The sequence below is a fragment of the Triturus cristatus genome, chromosome 11 (genome assembly GCF_964204655.1).
Source record: "Triturus cristatus chromosome 11, aTriCri1.1, whole genome shotgun sequence".
Classification (NCBI taxonomy): domain Eukaryota; kingdom Metazoa; phylum Chordata; class Amphibia; order Caudata; family Salamandridae; genus Triturus; species Triturus cristatus.
In genome coordinates, this window is record NC_140594.1 from 591,324,548 (window position 1) to 591,342,395 (window position 17,848).

The following is a 17,848-nucleotide window of genomic DNA, read 5'->3' on the forward strand; positions in this document are numbered from 1 at the left end:
TTTTCAAAAGTGGAATTTGTTTGGCTTTTGTTCAACTGCTGGGAACCCTGGATTGGGGCAGGGAGTCATTTAAGAGAGTATTAAGAGTGGGGTTAATTGCCACATGATTGGCCGCCATAATATGAGGGGGGAAAGGATCATACCTACTTCTTATATATGTATCTCACCCTAAAACTATTGACCCTACGTGGGCATAGACACACTTAGAAAAATCCTGGGCCAATAGGTTTTCTCTCAATTAAAACCTTCAATTTCTTAGAGGAAGTATGCAAACATTCATAATATGTATTTGATTAGAGTTAAAACTCCCCACAATTCACTATCAAAACCCATTGTAAAGGGAAATGACATTCATTAAATACCTTGTATATAAAGCTCCCTTTGGACCACATAAAGACAAACAGTAAATGATGTCATTTGAGATGTCATCAGTGATGTCATAAATTATGTTATAGAACATGATGTCATATGTGCGGTCACAAGCAGTGTATTTTAAGGGTATAACTATAACTGGTGAATTTCTGTGAGTTTTGGTTTAAAACATTAATGTTGTCACTGAGAAATTCACCTAGCTATACCGTTATTTTAACCTTTGCTTTTTTCAATGAATTTCTAAGATTTTTGTTAAAAACAAAAACAGATCTTTTTATCATTAGCCTTTGTTTTTTCAGCGAATTTCTAGGTTTTTTTTTCAGAATTTTTTTTTAAGTGCATGTATGATAGAATGACTAAATAGTATATTCTGTGTGTGGAATTTATTCTCAAAGGGAATTGCTTTCACGTTGTAACTTAACAGGAAAGAGTGCACACTTTGCAAATCATTTCTAAAAAATGATGTTCGAGAGGGCTGTACTTTCTGTTTGGCTCTCGTGATCGACCTGCGAGATCCTGCATTTGCAACTAAGTTAATAACAGTTGTTTCCTGTAACTCTGAACAAACTAAGACATTAAATATGTTGATTAGCTTGGAAAAATTGATTATGAGTTGTTCCCTGAAATATATCAAGCAATAATATTTTTACGATCTTGTGAGACGTTTGCAGATATCCCACAAGAGGTGGAGGGGCGGAACCACACCCTAAGGAAGGACTGTGATTGGTTCATATTCATGTCTTTATTAAGAGGAAGAAGAATTCATCATTTTAGCTTTATTTCACTGTTGGAGTTTTGTGGGAGAATGCATATTTGGCTTGCTCTTCTTTCCTGTTTGCTTCTCTTGACAAAGATGTCTTCATCAGATTCAGGTGAACAGCCAGGGGCAGTTGCATGAGCTCAACCACCTCAGCCTCCCAAGGAATCCTTGGTGTGGAAGATCTTTGAAATGCGACCAAGTGACAAGAAAATGTCTGCGAAGTAAGCTATCTGTAAACTTTGCAGCAAAGCTTTCAGCCAGGGGAGCTGAAATAAACAATGTAGCATGAGCACCACAAGAATGTGGAGACACCTGATGTCGATGCATCTGCAAAGAAGCTAGACAACTCTACAAGGGCTTCAACATCATTTGCTCCAGGAGATACTGTGCCTGCACAGGCTCTAATTGAACAAACGGACAATAACCCTGCTTTTTTTTTTTTTAAATAAACAGCTATTTTGCTGCATGTGTAGGCAGATAATTGTTTCATCACAGGGAAGCAGGTCTGTTCAGTAGACACTTGTCCAAGAGCACAAGTGCCCCCCCCCCCGGCATTAGTTTAAAAAAAAACATTTTATTCTACTTTTTCTTCTTTTTGTTTTTAAGGAGATGCTCTTGGTGTTTGTTTAACACTTCAAGTTGTATTTTTTTTATCATAGCCTTTTAAAAAAAGACAAAATACAAAAAATGCATTACAAATGTGTAAAAACACAATTTATTGTTATAGTTTTTGAAATATATTAACAAAAACGGCTCTTTTCAGAGCTACCCTATAGTTTCATGATCTATGTTGTCTGTACTATGTTTCCTTATTTTTCCTTCTCCAATGCTCTCATGAGACTCTCGTAAGAGCCAGTGAGACAATCCCTTGTGTGCATTCAGAGGGGGCAGTGCTTCCTGGTTTGCTCTCCTGAGCTTCTCACCAGATCATACTTTTTATAATAGACTTTGCATTTACACTGAATATATCCTGATGTAGTATATATAAAGTATATACACCAGAATAGTAGCAGTGTGTTTAGTTTAATGAAATGCAATCCATTATCTAATTGTGGGGGGAAATAATTATTTTAGATTTATGAAAAATAACAACTTGTTTTATCTGCCTGAGACAAACATGGGTACATAACACACATTGATGCTCATTTATTTACTTTAAGTCTGTAAATTATTATTGGAAAAAGTTCAATCATTACTTTTTTTATGATCCCACAAGAGTCTTGCGAGATTTTTTTAGAAGAAGAATTTGCACTTTTCTTTATTACAGTACTTATGCCTTATAGTCCCCATTAGTAGGATGTGGGGAGAAAGTTGACTGTTAAATGAGACCTTTTCACAGTATAATAACAGTGCATAGTAGGGTGTAAGGAGACGCTGGGATGTCACTGAAACTTCTCCACAGCCTAACAACTGTGTATAGTGTACGATGGTGAGACTCTGGCCTCTCTAGTGAGACCTTGCATGAAGGTAATCAGTGTGTAGAGTAGGGTGTAAAAAGACACTTCCTCTCGACTCACACATATCCCCAGGCTCAGCAGTATACATAGTAGTGTGTTGAAGCTACATACCTTACATGTAAGACCGTACTATTCTGTAGTAAGTATAACAAGTACTGACCTCTCCACTGAGACCTCTCCCCAGAGAAATTCCCATGCATTTTAGGCTGCGGAAATGGAATTTGACCATCCTATCGCAGCTCTACCCATCATAAAAGACATATCCAATAGTGTGTAAAGAAACCCCCGCCATCTCCACTAACACCTATTTCCATGCCAACATGGTTGAGCAGTACGGTTTGGGCAAGCAGTGGCCTCTCTAATGTCACATCTCCCTAGAGAAACAGGGATACGCAGTGGTGTCTGAGAGGAGAGTGACCTGTCCGCTAATACATTTCAACAGGGTGAGAGGTGTCTGTAATAGGCTTTCACAAAAAGTTATCGCTCTCTTACCTTTTCCCATGCTAACAGGTATGCACAGTAGGTTGTAGAGAGGAACTGGCCTTTTTGTTGCCACATCTCTCTTGCATGAGAAGTCTGCATAGTAGTGTGGGAAGAGGCTAGCCTCTCTTCTGTGATCTGTGTCTTGGATGAGGGGTCTGCAAATTAGGGTGGGACAGAGGCTTACCTCTCTGGCCACAGCTCTCCCCATTATGACAGATGTACAAGTATGATGTGGGGATGAAATTACCTCTATGCTGAAAAGTCAGCCCTGTATACAACTATACAGACTATGATAAGGAAACACACTGCCCTGTCAGGTGAGACATCTCCCCAGAGTAACACATGTGTAAAGTACTCTGTGGGTAGAGACTACTCTCTCTGCACATAACTATCTTCATAATGATGAATGTCCATAGTAGAGCATAGAATGGAATATCCTCTCTGTTGAGAACTGCCAGTTTTAGTCAATATTTCAATACTTTAATAACATTAAAATGTAAATTAAGCGTTTAACAAAGAAATCAAAAGTAACTTTAAACTTTTTAACTACAACAAAATTATTTAACAATTAAACACAACTATATTAACAAACTACATAAACAACTATAAAACAAACAAAACATACAACTTTAGTAATATACAACATTTTTCTCTGATTCTCGCAGCAGCAGGTGGGAATGTCTCACCCCCTTTGCTTCATTTGCCTAGTGGATTTTGATGTAGGTAGCACTTCTTTTCCTGTCTTTTAGCCTCCTTAGTCTGGCAAGGAGTCTTCAGTTCCCTGCTGTTTCATAGCTATCTAGTTGGCAAAAGAGTCTCTGCAAAGTAGCATATCTAAAAATACAGTTTCAAAAAATTGTTCACAAAGCATAGTTCATGCAGAGTTAGCTTGTGCTGCTGAACTAGGCAACTGTGCCTGAAGCGGTACTTATTGCTAAACAATGCAATAACCTTGCTTGTCTTAACAAGGCTCTTTTTGCTGCTTATGCAAGCAGATAATTTTTTCCTTGCAGACAAGCTTCCATTTTCCTCCTAAAAAAAGTCAAAATAACCAAAAAGATAAAACTTACAAACTGATCAATAATTGATAACAGTGATACATCAATAAACCGTCTCATCTTTAATACATTTTTCACCCACAATCTCATATTTATATCTGGTACTCCAGTAACTTGTTATTCCTTTCTCACTTCACTACAAAGTTTATCAAATATAACATTAAATACCTGAACTTGAAGTTCTTTCTTAAATGCAGGTGAAGACACTAGTCTTTTTCGGCTCCACATAAATTCACTTCTGCAAATAGTCTCTGCAGAGAAGCATATCAATAAATTCATGTTTTAAAAAAATGTTCACATAGCATAGCTCATGGAGAGTTAGCCTGTGCTGCTGAACTGGGCAACTGCTCAGGTGTTTCCACATCATTCCAAGCTAAATGCATTATGCCTGAAGAGGTCCCTATTGCTGAACAGCACAATCAATCGAATGACTTGCAAAGCGCGACAACTCACCCATAAGGGTCTCAAGGCACTTAAGGGGTGGGACTGCTGGTCTGTCAAAGGCACTGTGGTTCAGTTGAAGAGCCAGGTCTCGAGGTTCTTCCTGAATTGAGGCAGTGACGGAGATTGCCTGAGGTAAAGAGGAAGGGTGTTCCAGGCCTTTGCTGCGAGTTAGGAGAAGGCTTTTCTTCCTGCTGTGGTCTTGTGGATACTCGGGATGGAGGCCAGGGCCAGTTTGGCAGAGCAGAGGTCTCTGGTGACTGTGTGGAATGCGAGGTGGTAGTTTAGGTACGCAGGTCTCACATCGTTTAGGGCTTTTTAGGTGTGTGTGAGAAGCTTGAAGTTGATTCTTTTGTTTTCTGGGAGCCAGTGGAGGTTTCTCAGGTGGCCGGTGATGTGGCTGCAGTGGCGAATAATGAGGATGTGTCTGGCAGAGGCATTCTGAATGTTCTTCAGTGTCTTGAGTAGTTTCTGAGGGACGCTGGCATGGTGTGTGTTGCCGTAGTCGAGTCTGCTGATGATGGGTGACCATCTTTCTGTAGGTATCCACTTGAAGATCTTTTGGAGCAGGCGTAGCGTGTGAATCAGGATGATGAGACGGTGTTGATCTGGTGGTTCATGTTGAGCGAGGAATCCAGGAATCATATGGAGGTTTTGTGCATGGTCTGTGGGGGGAATCCAAGATCTGTAGGCGACAAGACGTCATGCCAGGTGGAAGAGGTGGAGCCCATGATGAGGATTCTAGTTTTCTGATCTTCGACAGAAGTTCCATTGTATGCTGATACCTTCTATGCTGCCTGGATAGAAATCCCTGTTAGCTAATCCTTGTTCTCAACCTATGTTTAGAATAGAAAATGGAAATGTATTTACGGAACACCTTTTTGTGACAATCGGCTCTATTTGCATTGTGACCGTTACTATACTGTCTCTCATTTTATAACAATTTAATTTACTGGCACATTTCAGTCTTCAGACTATATTTCTGTATCCCTTGAATTCATTTCTGCTTTGCATATATACTGGGTGGATTAATATCCTGAAATAAACCGATTTCAACCATTGATTTGCAATCTTTATTGTGGGGTCACATTGGCTTCACAAGTTCAAATGTATTCCCGATGTTAAATACCTTACAGCACTTCAAGTCAACTAAAGGGTCCGTGCGACCAATGGGGGAATATATTTGATGATTTTAACAAGAGGTTGAGGTGTAGATACCAATGCGCGAACAACCACATAAAATCAATGTGAGTTAAAAAAATGTGCTTTCATATATTAATTGAATCAATTTATGCTAGCTGTACAGGGGCTAAAATGTAGACACTGCGTTTTCTTGAATTGCAGAGTTTTGTCCTCTTCCACACACCTCTCATTTGCCCCTACTCCTGTCTGTTGTTTCCCAGTTTTAGTATGGAGGAGTCATCAAGGCCTGTTGTAGTCCCTGTTCCAAAGTGCTCCTTCTAAGATCCCTCTTACCAGCTCCTCAGCTCATTTTCCAGGTGGGTTACAGCATCAGCAACTCCTAGTGCTGGGCGGATGGGGATATCCTCTCCAATTATAGAAGCCATGTGGATGTTAATTGCAAAAAAGCAATTACCATTCACATTTCTTTCAGACTGCAGTAGCTTGGCTTGCTTGACATAACGCTTACTAACATGAGCATCAAGCAGGCAGTCAGGCACTTTTGCTAAGGCACATGGGATAGTGCGTATGTGCCACTAAAATGATTTTGACAGGTGTGGTGAATTAGTTTTATGTAGCTTACGGATTGAAATGGTGCCAACCCTGACCTGTCGTACTTGGAGGTCCTCAGAGACAGCAGAGACCGTAAACTTAGACAGAAACCAGCGTCACATTTTGAAACAGCCTCAGGCATGCACAGCATAAGCCCTGTACTTCATGGGGCTGCTTGTTAGTTATTTGTAAAGCTGCTATGCTTTTCCATGTTGTCACATGGAGGGGTGTGGTCAGCAAGCAAAACTAACTCCACCCAACCCTATGACAAGTTAGGAAAGAGAGGGGTTACAGGAAGCTTTTCAATCTGTGAGGGTCCTGACATCACAGAGTCATGATTCCACTCATGACTCTCGGACCTCTGGTCACATGCTGTGAACAAATTCACTGCACAGGCTTTTGCACCTTGTGTATCTGTTTAGATTATTTCAGCCAGCTACCAGGGTGATGTTAGTAATCAGCAGCTGACAAATCTAGTGCATGGTGAATCAGGTTAGATTGTTGTGCAGTGCCTCAGTCTGCGACACCAACCGCTATAGGAATGTCACTACCCAGGAGTGGGACAGTGCGGAGTACAAGCTTTAAGTTGGGTAAGTAGACTCTCTTTATCTATCCTCTCTTCTCTTTTTATTTCTTTTTTTAGCTCATTTTATAAAAATGTTCCACCTTCATTTGCCCCTCACTCTTTCCCTTTCCATTTATTTCTCTTTTTTCCCTGTACAATCCCACTTTTCGATTTCTATTGCTCTCTGTTTTTTAATTTCCTGCACTTCAAGCACAGTCATCATGAAAGTATAATAAAGGGCCCGATTACGATGACGGTGAGACCGCCACCGACAGCCCATGGGTGGCGGTCCCACTGCCATTGTAATAATGTTTTCTGACCACCACATTAGGATGGGTTCCACAGAGAGGTATCTAGTCCCTACAATGGTGGCAGTGCCTGCCAGGCACCGCCATAGGGATTGTGATTTCCCCACCGCCTGGCGTTTCATTTCGGTTTACCAACCATGAATAGGCTCCCGCAAAGGGACATTGGGGCCCCATAGTGGGCTCCCCTAGCCCATATTATGGGTTTTGGGGGGCACCTATGGTGGCCCCCTACATATTCCTTCACCATGTGGCAGGCACCGCATGGTGCCTGCCACATAGTGCAGGGATGTGCCAAAAGTCTATTTCTTGTACTGCAGCATGTTCTGCAGCCCGCAGCACATGCCGAAATACAAAAGATTCACTTTGCGACCGCCTTGAAGGCGGTCCCACCTCCGATAGGATCATAATCAGGCCCTTAGTGGCCAGAGCTACGGACTTTGGAACTGGGGAGTGAGGTTTGGGTCTCGGCGTTGGCTCCACTTCGTGAGATTCTGTGCAAATTCATATTGGTAAAAATTAATGTTACAGCCTCAGGACTGGAATGTGAGTTTAGTAGTGTAACTGCTTCTTGTATATACGATCCTGTCAAACTGTCATCTTCCATTTTTTTTTAACAGAAGTGATACGAAGCCAGCAAGTGGGTTTATGAAATCTGTAGAGACTGCTGCATACAAATGAAAGTGGAATTTGGTTTATTCATTTCTAACACTTGGCAGATGACGTTGTTGTCTAAGGCAGTCCTGTGGTTCATTAAACTTTTTCTAGTTTCTGCGCCTCAAGTCCAGATGTGTGAGACACACCCGTAATTCTTCATGAAAGCATAATTAATTAAAACAGCCCACACATGTAACATCATAACTGGGAAAAAAGTCAAATGAGAAGCCCATCGTGAAATAAGGGGTGAATACACATGCTTTTTATAACAGTGGTTTGGAACAATGGTGATAAATACGTGAGCAAACTGGTGAGTACCTACCAGCAGCCCCCTTGGTGGTGCTTACGTGAGGTATTTTCAGACCTTCAAACACCTTTTTCTCTATGTGCACTTACATATGGGTATTTAAGTGGGGTTGATAGACAAACTTTTTAGAAATTGGACAGTAAAACCCGGATCCGAGTAGCATTTTATAGAAGCTATTTGCTAGTACCACAGATGAGAACCTTGCCTATGGGTTTCTGGAAAAATACTGGTCCAAGATCAGAGTAGGTCTTTGTTGATATATTGTTGTTATGAGTGGAGGGCGATCTGCTTTGTAATTCCCTCTGTTGCTCCTTATTGTATATGATCAAACAAAATCTAACACAATTAAACACATATTTCTACTTCATTATATGAACTTTCACACTCATTGTTAATCCTGTTACCAATTTTTCTTTTTACTCTTTGCAGATCCCTCTCCGCTGGTACACAATCAAAATTTGTGTTTCATAAAATCACTTAAATAACAACCAATACAATATTGACACATGGTATATTCAATATTCCATATTCCATATGTAGATAGCTTCTATCTTCTCTCAACAACAATCCCAATGCATTTTGGGATAAGCAATCCCTTATTCAGGGGTGCTGAAAACGTAATCAATAAATAAAACTGAAATTACAAATACAGGAAGGAACACATTCATCAAGTTTACAATATGATTGTAAAAGGTCATCCTGAAGGCATTCACCAATAGAGCCCATTATCTACGTGCATGTATGAGTGGCTACACCAAGCATGCTAAATGAAACAGACACAACTGTGCACTTCATGCATAGTAGTGCTAAATTCAGTGAAAGAATATGGTGAAGTAATCAATGGAAATTTGTCCCAGAGGCAGAAGATGTGCATATCAAATACAAAAGTTTATCACCAAAATTGTGTATAACAAAACCACTTACATGAGAGCAACTTCAACAAGCTTGGTGTGCTCAAAGCAGGACAGCGACCTGCTGATCAATAACAATTATGAAAATTGCAGTCACCTTGCTAAGATGTGACTAAAACAAGCCAAAAAACGTAAATATTAGTAGCTGAAAGAATGCTGTACCTTCGACTTTCTGCAGCCGATATGAATCAAATAATTCAAAACTCCACTAGCTGTCTCACCTGTAAATTTCCAAAGTATCTGGAATTAACAGAGAGAATAATCGAAGACTCGAACAAGAAGAAACAAATTAAACAAGTATAAATACAACTGTCCGTGGACAACGCGGGAGAACGACCGTACGTGATGACAGCATTCGCACTTCAATGTAAAGTATTCAACCGCATAATGCTCGATGTCCCATATGGTACACAAGTCGGACGCCTACCCGGATACTGGGAAGCTGTTATAAGAGAAATGAACAAAGAAGTAGGACTGGCCATGAACTCAAATTTGGTGGCCATCTTTTGATGGTGTAATAACACTACGACCTGATAAGTGGCAAATAAGACAAGTAAAATATGCAGAGTGTACAACACCTGCACTTAGAACACTAAACCTTGTCAAGATGACAAGAAAATGAAATAAAAAACTAAGTAATTGAAAAAAATATGTATGTGTGAAGTAACTCAAACTGAAAAAATACAATTTGGGCCTATTTCTGATCCGGTTAGGAAAGCATTCCCACCTAGGGCCCGATAAGACAAGAGGCAAATATGAGTCAGAAGTGCCAAGATCATGAAAACAAGAGTGCTTATAAACTGTGTTGGTGAATACTCAAGCGTTTCAACTATGATTAAGAACAATAAAATTCAATGACTGCAAATACAATAAAAATATACATATGTACACTTATTCCAAACAAATTTGCTCAAATTCCGCTAAAAATTCTTATCACAATTCTGTTGACACTGGTGAATAAGCCCCACCCTGAAAAAGTGTAAATGAAAACGTGTAGCTCTCAAGTGCAGGCCTATATGAAATTGCCCATTGTACGATATACTGGAATTATAAGAAGCAACTCATATCAACTTTGTCATTAAGTCCTGATGGCATTATGGTGTTGAATTTTTTAATCCATCATATTTCTTTCTGTGATAATAGCTTGGAGTTATCTTTGTCTGGACTAGTTTGTAGTTTCTGCAGAATTAAGAACCTCAGTTGAGGGATGTTGTGTTTCTGTTCTAACCAATGGGCTGCCAGTTTGGAATTCACACTTTTGTTTCTAATTATACTTTTGAGGTCGGTTATTTTGATTTTAATTTTATTTTCAGTTTTCCCTATGTACATTAAGCCACATGGGCATTTAATGAGGTAAATCACGAATGCCGAACCGGAGTCAGTTGAATGTCGTAATTTGATTAGTTTGTCCGTTAGTGGATGCGTAATTGAGTTTCCCCAAATAATGTTATTGCAGTGAATGCAATTATGACATTTTTTCATCCCTGTTTTAGAATTACTTGGTTTCGGTTTTTGGATTAGTTAATATCTCTTTGATATTGTGACTTCTCTTGTAGGTGAATAAAGGCTTATTTAGAAATAGGTTGTTGAAGTCAGGTTCATGCTGGAGGAGCTCCCAGCGTTTGTTTATGGTCTTTTTGATAATCACAGATTTAGTCGAATATCTCGAGATAAAGACCATCCGGTCCTGATCGAGTTTAGGTTTGGTCTTTAATAGTTCGTTCCTCGTAATTGAAGCTGCTGTGTCTGCTGCCTTGTTTATTACAGTCTCTGGATACCCCCTTTGTTTGAAATTAATCTTGTGTCTTGCTAGTGCTGCCATGAATGCATCCCGAGAAGAAGAAATTCTCCTAATCCTAAGTATTTGAGAGAAAGGTAAATTGTGAGTAAGGTTTGGGGGATAAAAACTGTTGAATAACAGTAAATTGTTCCGATCAATTTTCTTCTGGTAAACAGAGGTTTCTAGCGCTATGTCTGTTTTTGTAATTTGTACATCTAGAAATTGTATACTCTGCATGCTTGTGATGTGAGTGAATTGAATGCGAATATTTTTCCGGTTCAACTCCTTTTTTTTGTTTCCAGTTTTTCTAGACCATTGTTCCAAATCAGAAAAATATCATCAATGAAGCAGCGATAAAATATCAAGTTCAATGGCCATTCTGGATCCGTTAAGATGTAGTCTTCCTCAAATTTGGACATGAACACATTGGTATACGCCGGCGCACCGGTAAAACCCATTGATGTACCACTGAATTGTAGATAATACTCGTCGTTCCACTGAAAATAGCTATGTTGTAGACAAAACTGGAGTAATTCCAAAATGAAGACTTAATGGGCTCCCATTGCTGGCTGTGACAATAGCACCCATTCACATGCCTCAACACCCTCTTGTAGGGGAATAGATGTATATAAGGATATTACATCAATAGTGCAAAGTACCCAATGTTGATGATAACCATAGTCTAGCTCTTACAAGAGCTGTAAAAGATGGGCGCTATTGTCACAGCTCTCTGTATTCTTGTCCTTCTGTACTTCAGTCTTCTTCTGACTGTTCTGTCTCCCGCTCTCTCTGTTTTTGGTATGCGGAACAGTGTGGCTTGTGCCCATCAGTCAATGGTCCTCCTTGGGGTTTTTGAGGCCTCGTGCAATCCCTCCCTGCCAGCTCCTGCTCTTGTTATTTGGGCTGGCTCAGGCCTCGTTGGTACGGGGTTTGGTGCTGCCTAGGATTCTCAGTTGCTGTGGGATTCCCAGCAGGTTCCCTGTCCTTAAAGCCCTGGGGATTCTGTCCCTATGCGGGCGTTTGGGGGTTTTGGCAAATTTTTTTTTCTTTGCTGCTTTTTAGGTCTCGCCTGACCCAGCACATGCGCTGGTCTGGCGAGACTTATTGAGAGGGCTCCAAAAAGTGCTACCAGGCCAGCCTAGAGCTACAGTGCCTGTGCGCGGGCGCGCGCGCCGCGGTTTACCGTGATTACTTTCACTTTCGCGGCCGCACGGCCGCTTGGAATAGCCAATAGGTCTCACTTTTGGGACCTTATAAGTATTTAGTTATGCAACTGTTGCATGGCTAAACACTTATAAGGTCCCAAAGGCGAGACCTATTGGCTATGTCAATACTTGCTCTAAGTTATTGCTGGGGTGGCAGGACTTCGATCCCTGTGGCCTACCTGTGGCGTCTGGGGCCGGTGCGGGAGTCGTGGCTCTCTCAGTTCCCATTTGGGAGTCCTCCGTTGTTTGGGGATGAATCGCACTATGGCCATACCACCTTGAAAGCACCTGCTATCATCTGATCTCAGAAGTTACGCAGTGTCTGGCCTGGTTCATACCTGGTTGGGAGTCCACTGGGGAATACCTGGTGCTGTAGGCTGAAAGCGTTCTGCTTGAGCCAGGCTTGCTTGTGGTGTTGGCTCAGGGATTCTCAGGTTTTTCATTTGTGGTTTTCCCTTTGTCATCACGTGGGGGATTTGTTTTTTGTTTGCCCATTGGTTGCCTTGGGGTTCCTTAGTTTGTGGCCCCGTGGCTCTTGGTCCTCTTCTGTCTGTCCTCGACTCCTGGTCAGGGTTCTGTGTCTGCACTTCTCTTCTGGTTCCTGCTTCTGTGGTTCCTGGTTGTCTGGCAGTTGTGTCTGGTCCAGCGTTGGACGGTCTTACATTTTTCCAGGGTCGATGGTCCTATTTGTTCCGTCTTGTGGTGTCATTTCTGAGACAGAGTTATCATGTTGGCTCCATTCTCATCGGCTGCCAGGTGGCTTTGTCTCAGTGGTGGCAGTGCTGCTCCCCTCCTCAGCTGTCGCTGTTTTGCCACTGGCGTTGGGGTTCTGGGGTGCTCCTCTGTTCTCTTCTTGTTCCACTTTTCTTCTGGACCCTTTCTTGATTAAGGGATCCTTCCAGATTGCTGTATATGGTGCATCTTCAGATGGTCACTTTTGCAGTTGGTTGTTCCACTGGCCCTGGGGGCAGGTTTGCCTGTTTTTGGCTTGGTGGTTGTTTTTGATGTCTTTTTTCCTGTAGCCAGCCCGTTGTTCTGCATCTCTCTCTCTCTCTCTCTCTCTCTCTCTCTCTCTCTCTCGCTCTCTCTCCCTCTTTCTCTCTACTGTTTCTACTTCCTGTGGCCACTTCTTGGTCCGTTGCCTGCTCCTCGCCCATCCTGCGAGGTTTTAGCTAGGGCTGTTTGGCAGCTTCGGGGGTTCGCTCACTGTGTTGCCGGGCCTGACCAGTTGTGCTTCCACTCTCCTGGGAAGTCTCTGCTGGTGGTGGAGGCCCCGTTTTGCTTGGGCAGTTGGGTTTCGTTTGTACTGTACCTTGCTCCATTTTTCCTGGGCCGTTTTTGGTTTCTTGGCGGGTTTTTCCCTTTTTGGGGAGACGTTTCTGGCCTCCCTGTGGGATCTTTTGGGTGTTCTTTTGTCCCCACTGATGGCTCCTCCTCGAGTTCATTGAAGGTGCAGGGATTATAGGCTTCCACTTCTGTGGTGGTTCCTGTGGCTCTTTTCCTTCTGCCCTCTTTTTTCCTTGTTCTTTTGTCCCATTGGAATTTTGCCCTTGGGGGTTAGTCTCGGCTTTTTCCCTTCTCCTGCTCTGGTTCAGGATTTGGGTTGGTGGCTGTTTGTTCCCACCTTGATGGGGAAGGGTTGGGTCTACATGCCTCCTTTGTTGTTAGTTTCAACTGTTGCCAGTCTGTGTGGTTGAGGGGGCCCCCAGGGTGTTTTGGTGGAAGTGGGCCTCTGGTTCCTGTGCTCAGGATTTTCCTCTCTTTTTTGGAAGGTGTCTGGTATATGGGGAGCAGTCTTGGTATTTCCGGCTCTGGTACACATGCAATTACGCTGTTCTATCACGGCTGTGTGGTTGGTGCTCTTTGGATGTTCAGGGGTGCACATGCACCCCTCATCCTCCTACGCAGTCTCTGTTTTGTTCCTTGGATTTGATGCCTCTTCTGGTGTGGGGTCTGTTTCCTTTTGGGTTCGCCTGTGTTCTCATGCCGGGTTCGTTGCTCTGCTGTCTGCTCTGCTGTGTATTGGCTGCTCTGGCTTGGCCCTTGTGGGTGTCTTTCTTTCTCCTGTTTGGGGGTTCTATGGCTGTGGCATTTTTTGCCCTGTTTCCGGAGTTATTTTTCAGGGGTTGGTTGTCCTCTGTATTGGTTTCATTCCTTTCCCCTTTTCCAGGGGTGCACCTGTTGGTTGGGGCAACCCTGGTGTCTGTGTTTTTGTTGGCCCTTTTTGTTTTCTTCGTTTTTTGTTTCCTCTGTTGCTCCTGTTGTATGTCAGGACTGTTGTCCGGTTCCTTGAGTTCTCGACCCCACTTTGTTTCTGTGCTGTTTTTCCCCTTCTCAATCCATTTCATTTAGCGGCTTGACTCTTGGGTGTGTCGCATTGGAATCTTGGGAGCTCTTCTCTGTTGGCTCCTGTTCGGTGGTTCCATTGGATTTCTGCTGTTGCATCTTCTGCTGAGACGGGGGTTCATTTTGTGCAGTGGTGTAGGGTACATGGGGTGAATCAGTTGCGGGGGCTCTGGTTATGCCTCTTGCGTTTTTGGGGGCTATTCTTGTTGCTTCAGCCTTTACCTCTTGGCTCCTCTGTGGGCTGTTTTTTTCTGCTTCTCGAGGTTCTTGTGCTCCTCTGGATGTCTGCCTCTTTGGGTGTTTGTTCTGGGCTCTTGCCTTCTTCTTTCTTTGCTCCAGTTGTTGTTTCGCCCTGGGTCTTGCCTCCTGTCCTTCAGGGTGTTGTTTTTCTCTTTTTTCCTTGTGTTGGGCCTGCTGTGTGTGCCTTCTCGTTGGATTTTTAATTGGCCCTTCCTTCGGTTCTGGGTTTGCGGAAGTTCGGGCCTTTCCTGGTGTCATGTCCCTCTTTCCGGCTTTTGCCTGGTTGGTTGGCTCATTTCTTGGGTCCTGCCTTGGTTCTTCCTGTTGTTTGGAAGTCTTTTTTGACAGGAGCTTCTTCCTGTTTTTCCTGGTGGGGGTGTTGGTCATTCGTGTACCCCGGTAGCCCCTTTTTTCTCTCGGTGAGTGGGTGTGGCTGTTTTTTGTCAGTCTTTGGGGTTCTTTGGGTCTGGCTCCTCCTGTCTTGGTTCAGTGGTACTCTCTGTGCCCTGTTTTCCCGTCATGGCCGGTGCTGCAGGCCTTTTTTTTCCTGTGGATCTGTCGGGCGGCCTCTTGACTGTTGCCTCGCTTTTTTTTCAGCGTTTTTTTGCTGGGGGCTTTGCATGCTTTCATGGCTGCTTTTGCTGTGGATTTTTGTGTCTGCAGCCCTTTCGTGAGCTTGTTCTTGCAGTGGGCTTCCCTGCTATGTCAAGCTTCCTTTTTTGTTTCGGTCTTTACATCTCCATTATGTGATGACTGGGACGAAGAGGACCTATGAGGGGGTAATGTCCCCTTACTTACCGGTAATCTTCATTACCCCGATAAAGGTCCTCCTCGTCCCAGTCATGTCCCTCCCTCCCCACATCTTGTGTTGTTACTAGCACGCATGGAGGCGGTGGGAAGGGCCTTTATTCTATTGAAATAAAAAAAACACTGTCGGGAGGCGGGACCGCCTCCATATGTAATGACTGCAATGAGGAGGACCTTAATCGGGGGTAATCAAGATTACCGGTAAGTAATGGGACATTCTCGGTGTAGCCTTCGGCAGTGTAGGACTGGTTTGAACAAGGACTGGTTTGATCGTGCTAAGGTTGATTCTGGTTACCAATCCAGCCCTAGCTGTAATCTCACTCTTGTCCTCGGGTACCATGTGAAATCTCCTCCAACAGAGCAGACAGTCACTAAATTGAAGCCAATTGATACTTTTATCAGGCGTCTACAGCTGAAGTTTCCTCGCTGTGTGACTGTCTGAGGTAGCTGTCTAGCAGAGCTGGCTACCGGAAGATCAAAAACCCGTGACAAAAGCCCTGACAGTGAACATCTGTGACAGGAGAGAGCAGGGGGGTCTCCAGGCCCTCAGCCACAGACTGTTTACTCAGTGAGAGGCGCGCACCTTCTCTTACTGTATGCAGCACATGCGCTTCCGGAGAGATCATTATTCACGCGCCCAAATGAAGATTTCTCGCGTTGTGTACTTGAGCTAAAAAGCAGGAAAATTGCTTATTGATTCTAAAAGAAAGTCACACGGGCAGCCTGGCAGGGGTCCCCTTGCTGATGTCACCTGAGAAGATGGCGGCGGGAGGGTGGGTGGGCGGATGGTGGGGAGGGAGTGATTGGGGGATTAGGACGGAGAAAGAAATGGTAGGGAAGAGGGAGGAATTCCATTATTAATTTGAGATGACATCGTATGAATTGGAATACTACACAGTTTATTCTGCCCAATTATATATCTATATAAAAATATTGTTACTGGTTATATACATCTATACATTTTATGCTATACTTCTGAAAATAAATGTGCCTCAATAAATCTTATTATTTGATACAAATGCACTAATAAACCTGTATTCACACATTCATGACTCCCGTGCAAAGGTTAAACTGAACCTTATTAATGAAGAACTGCCTACTTAACATGATAAATGAGTGGTTACTGTCTCCAGTTCCAGGTTACATTCGCTTTCCCTGGGAAAACAACAAAGTCTAAGCTCATAAGACCTATTAAGTGAGAATTTATCTCCTGGCACGGATTTAACCCCTCGTGCTCTTTTTCTTTTTAAATATCTTTACCTATACCTTTCAAATACGATGAAACAGTAAGCCATGAACTACATATGCAGAACTATCAAGAGTAATTTATTAACATATGTGTTTATGTCATGTTAGTGGAAAATAATTAAAACATGGAATGAGACAAATGTACTAGTGAAAATACATTCACATGCCTAATAAAACAATTAAGATTAAATTATAGGTTGTGTCTTTAGCACGGTCTACTTAATTTGGGAAATAATAGTTAAAAAACAAAAGTGTATAACCATTACCTGGGCAAAGGGTAAAATTCTACAGAAAACTCAAATCACATGAAAAGATGTTGAATACTACTTGCAGAGTTAATTTCGTCTGCAAAGTCAAGGTAAACTATCATACTTGAGGCAGTAAGCAGGGTTTCCTCATATTAGGTAGGCTTTGCTATGGTATTAACCTGGAATTTGACCACTGCATTGTAGTAATAAATACAGCAATGTAAATATTATTAGTGCACTTTTAAAATGTTCTTGATTTATTGTGCAAAATTGTCATTGTAGTCACATAAATATTTATATTTCTTTTTTCCTCCTAATCAAATGTTTTATACGGCTAGGTTTAATTTCAATGGCAATGCATAATCATATGTAATATATATATATATATATATATATATCAAGAACAGGTGTGCCCAAAATGTGTTCTGGTGAGGCCTATCCAGGGCTGAATGGGGAGAATTCAGCAGCGATAGGATGGAGACATTAAATGGATGCGCACTGCAATTCCCAGAATTCATCTGGGTGGGTCCACTTATTTGATTGGCCCATTGGAGGGCGTATTTGACTTAAGGCATGCAGGGGCGCATAGCTGCAATATGGCGCTCCACCTAGAAGAAGGGAAGAGCCCGAAACGCGTCGTGCAGCCAAGCGCCACACCCCTATATTGACTCCTGGTTTCACTAGCAGCTTTGTCCTAAATAAAGGTTTTCCTCGAACCTGCGCTGGTCTGAGTGCGCTTCATGTGCATGGGCACACCTGTTCTTGATGTTTAAACGCGGCCGCCCAGCCGCGGGAAGTCGCACCACCCCACTATTGAAGGGGGCCAGGGGCTCGGGATTTTCGGAGCCCTCTGGAAGCAGCGTGATGGATGGATTACAAACTGCGGTGTTCTGGTGAGGCCCATCCAGGGCTGAATGGGGAGAA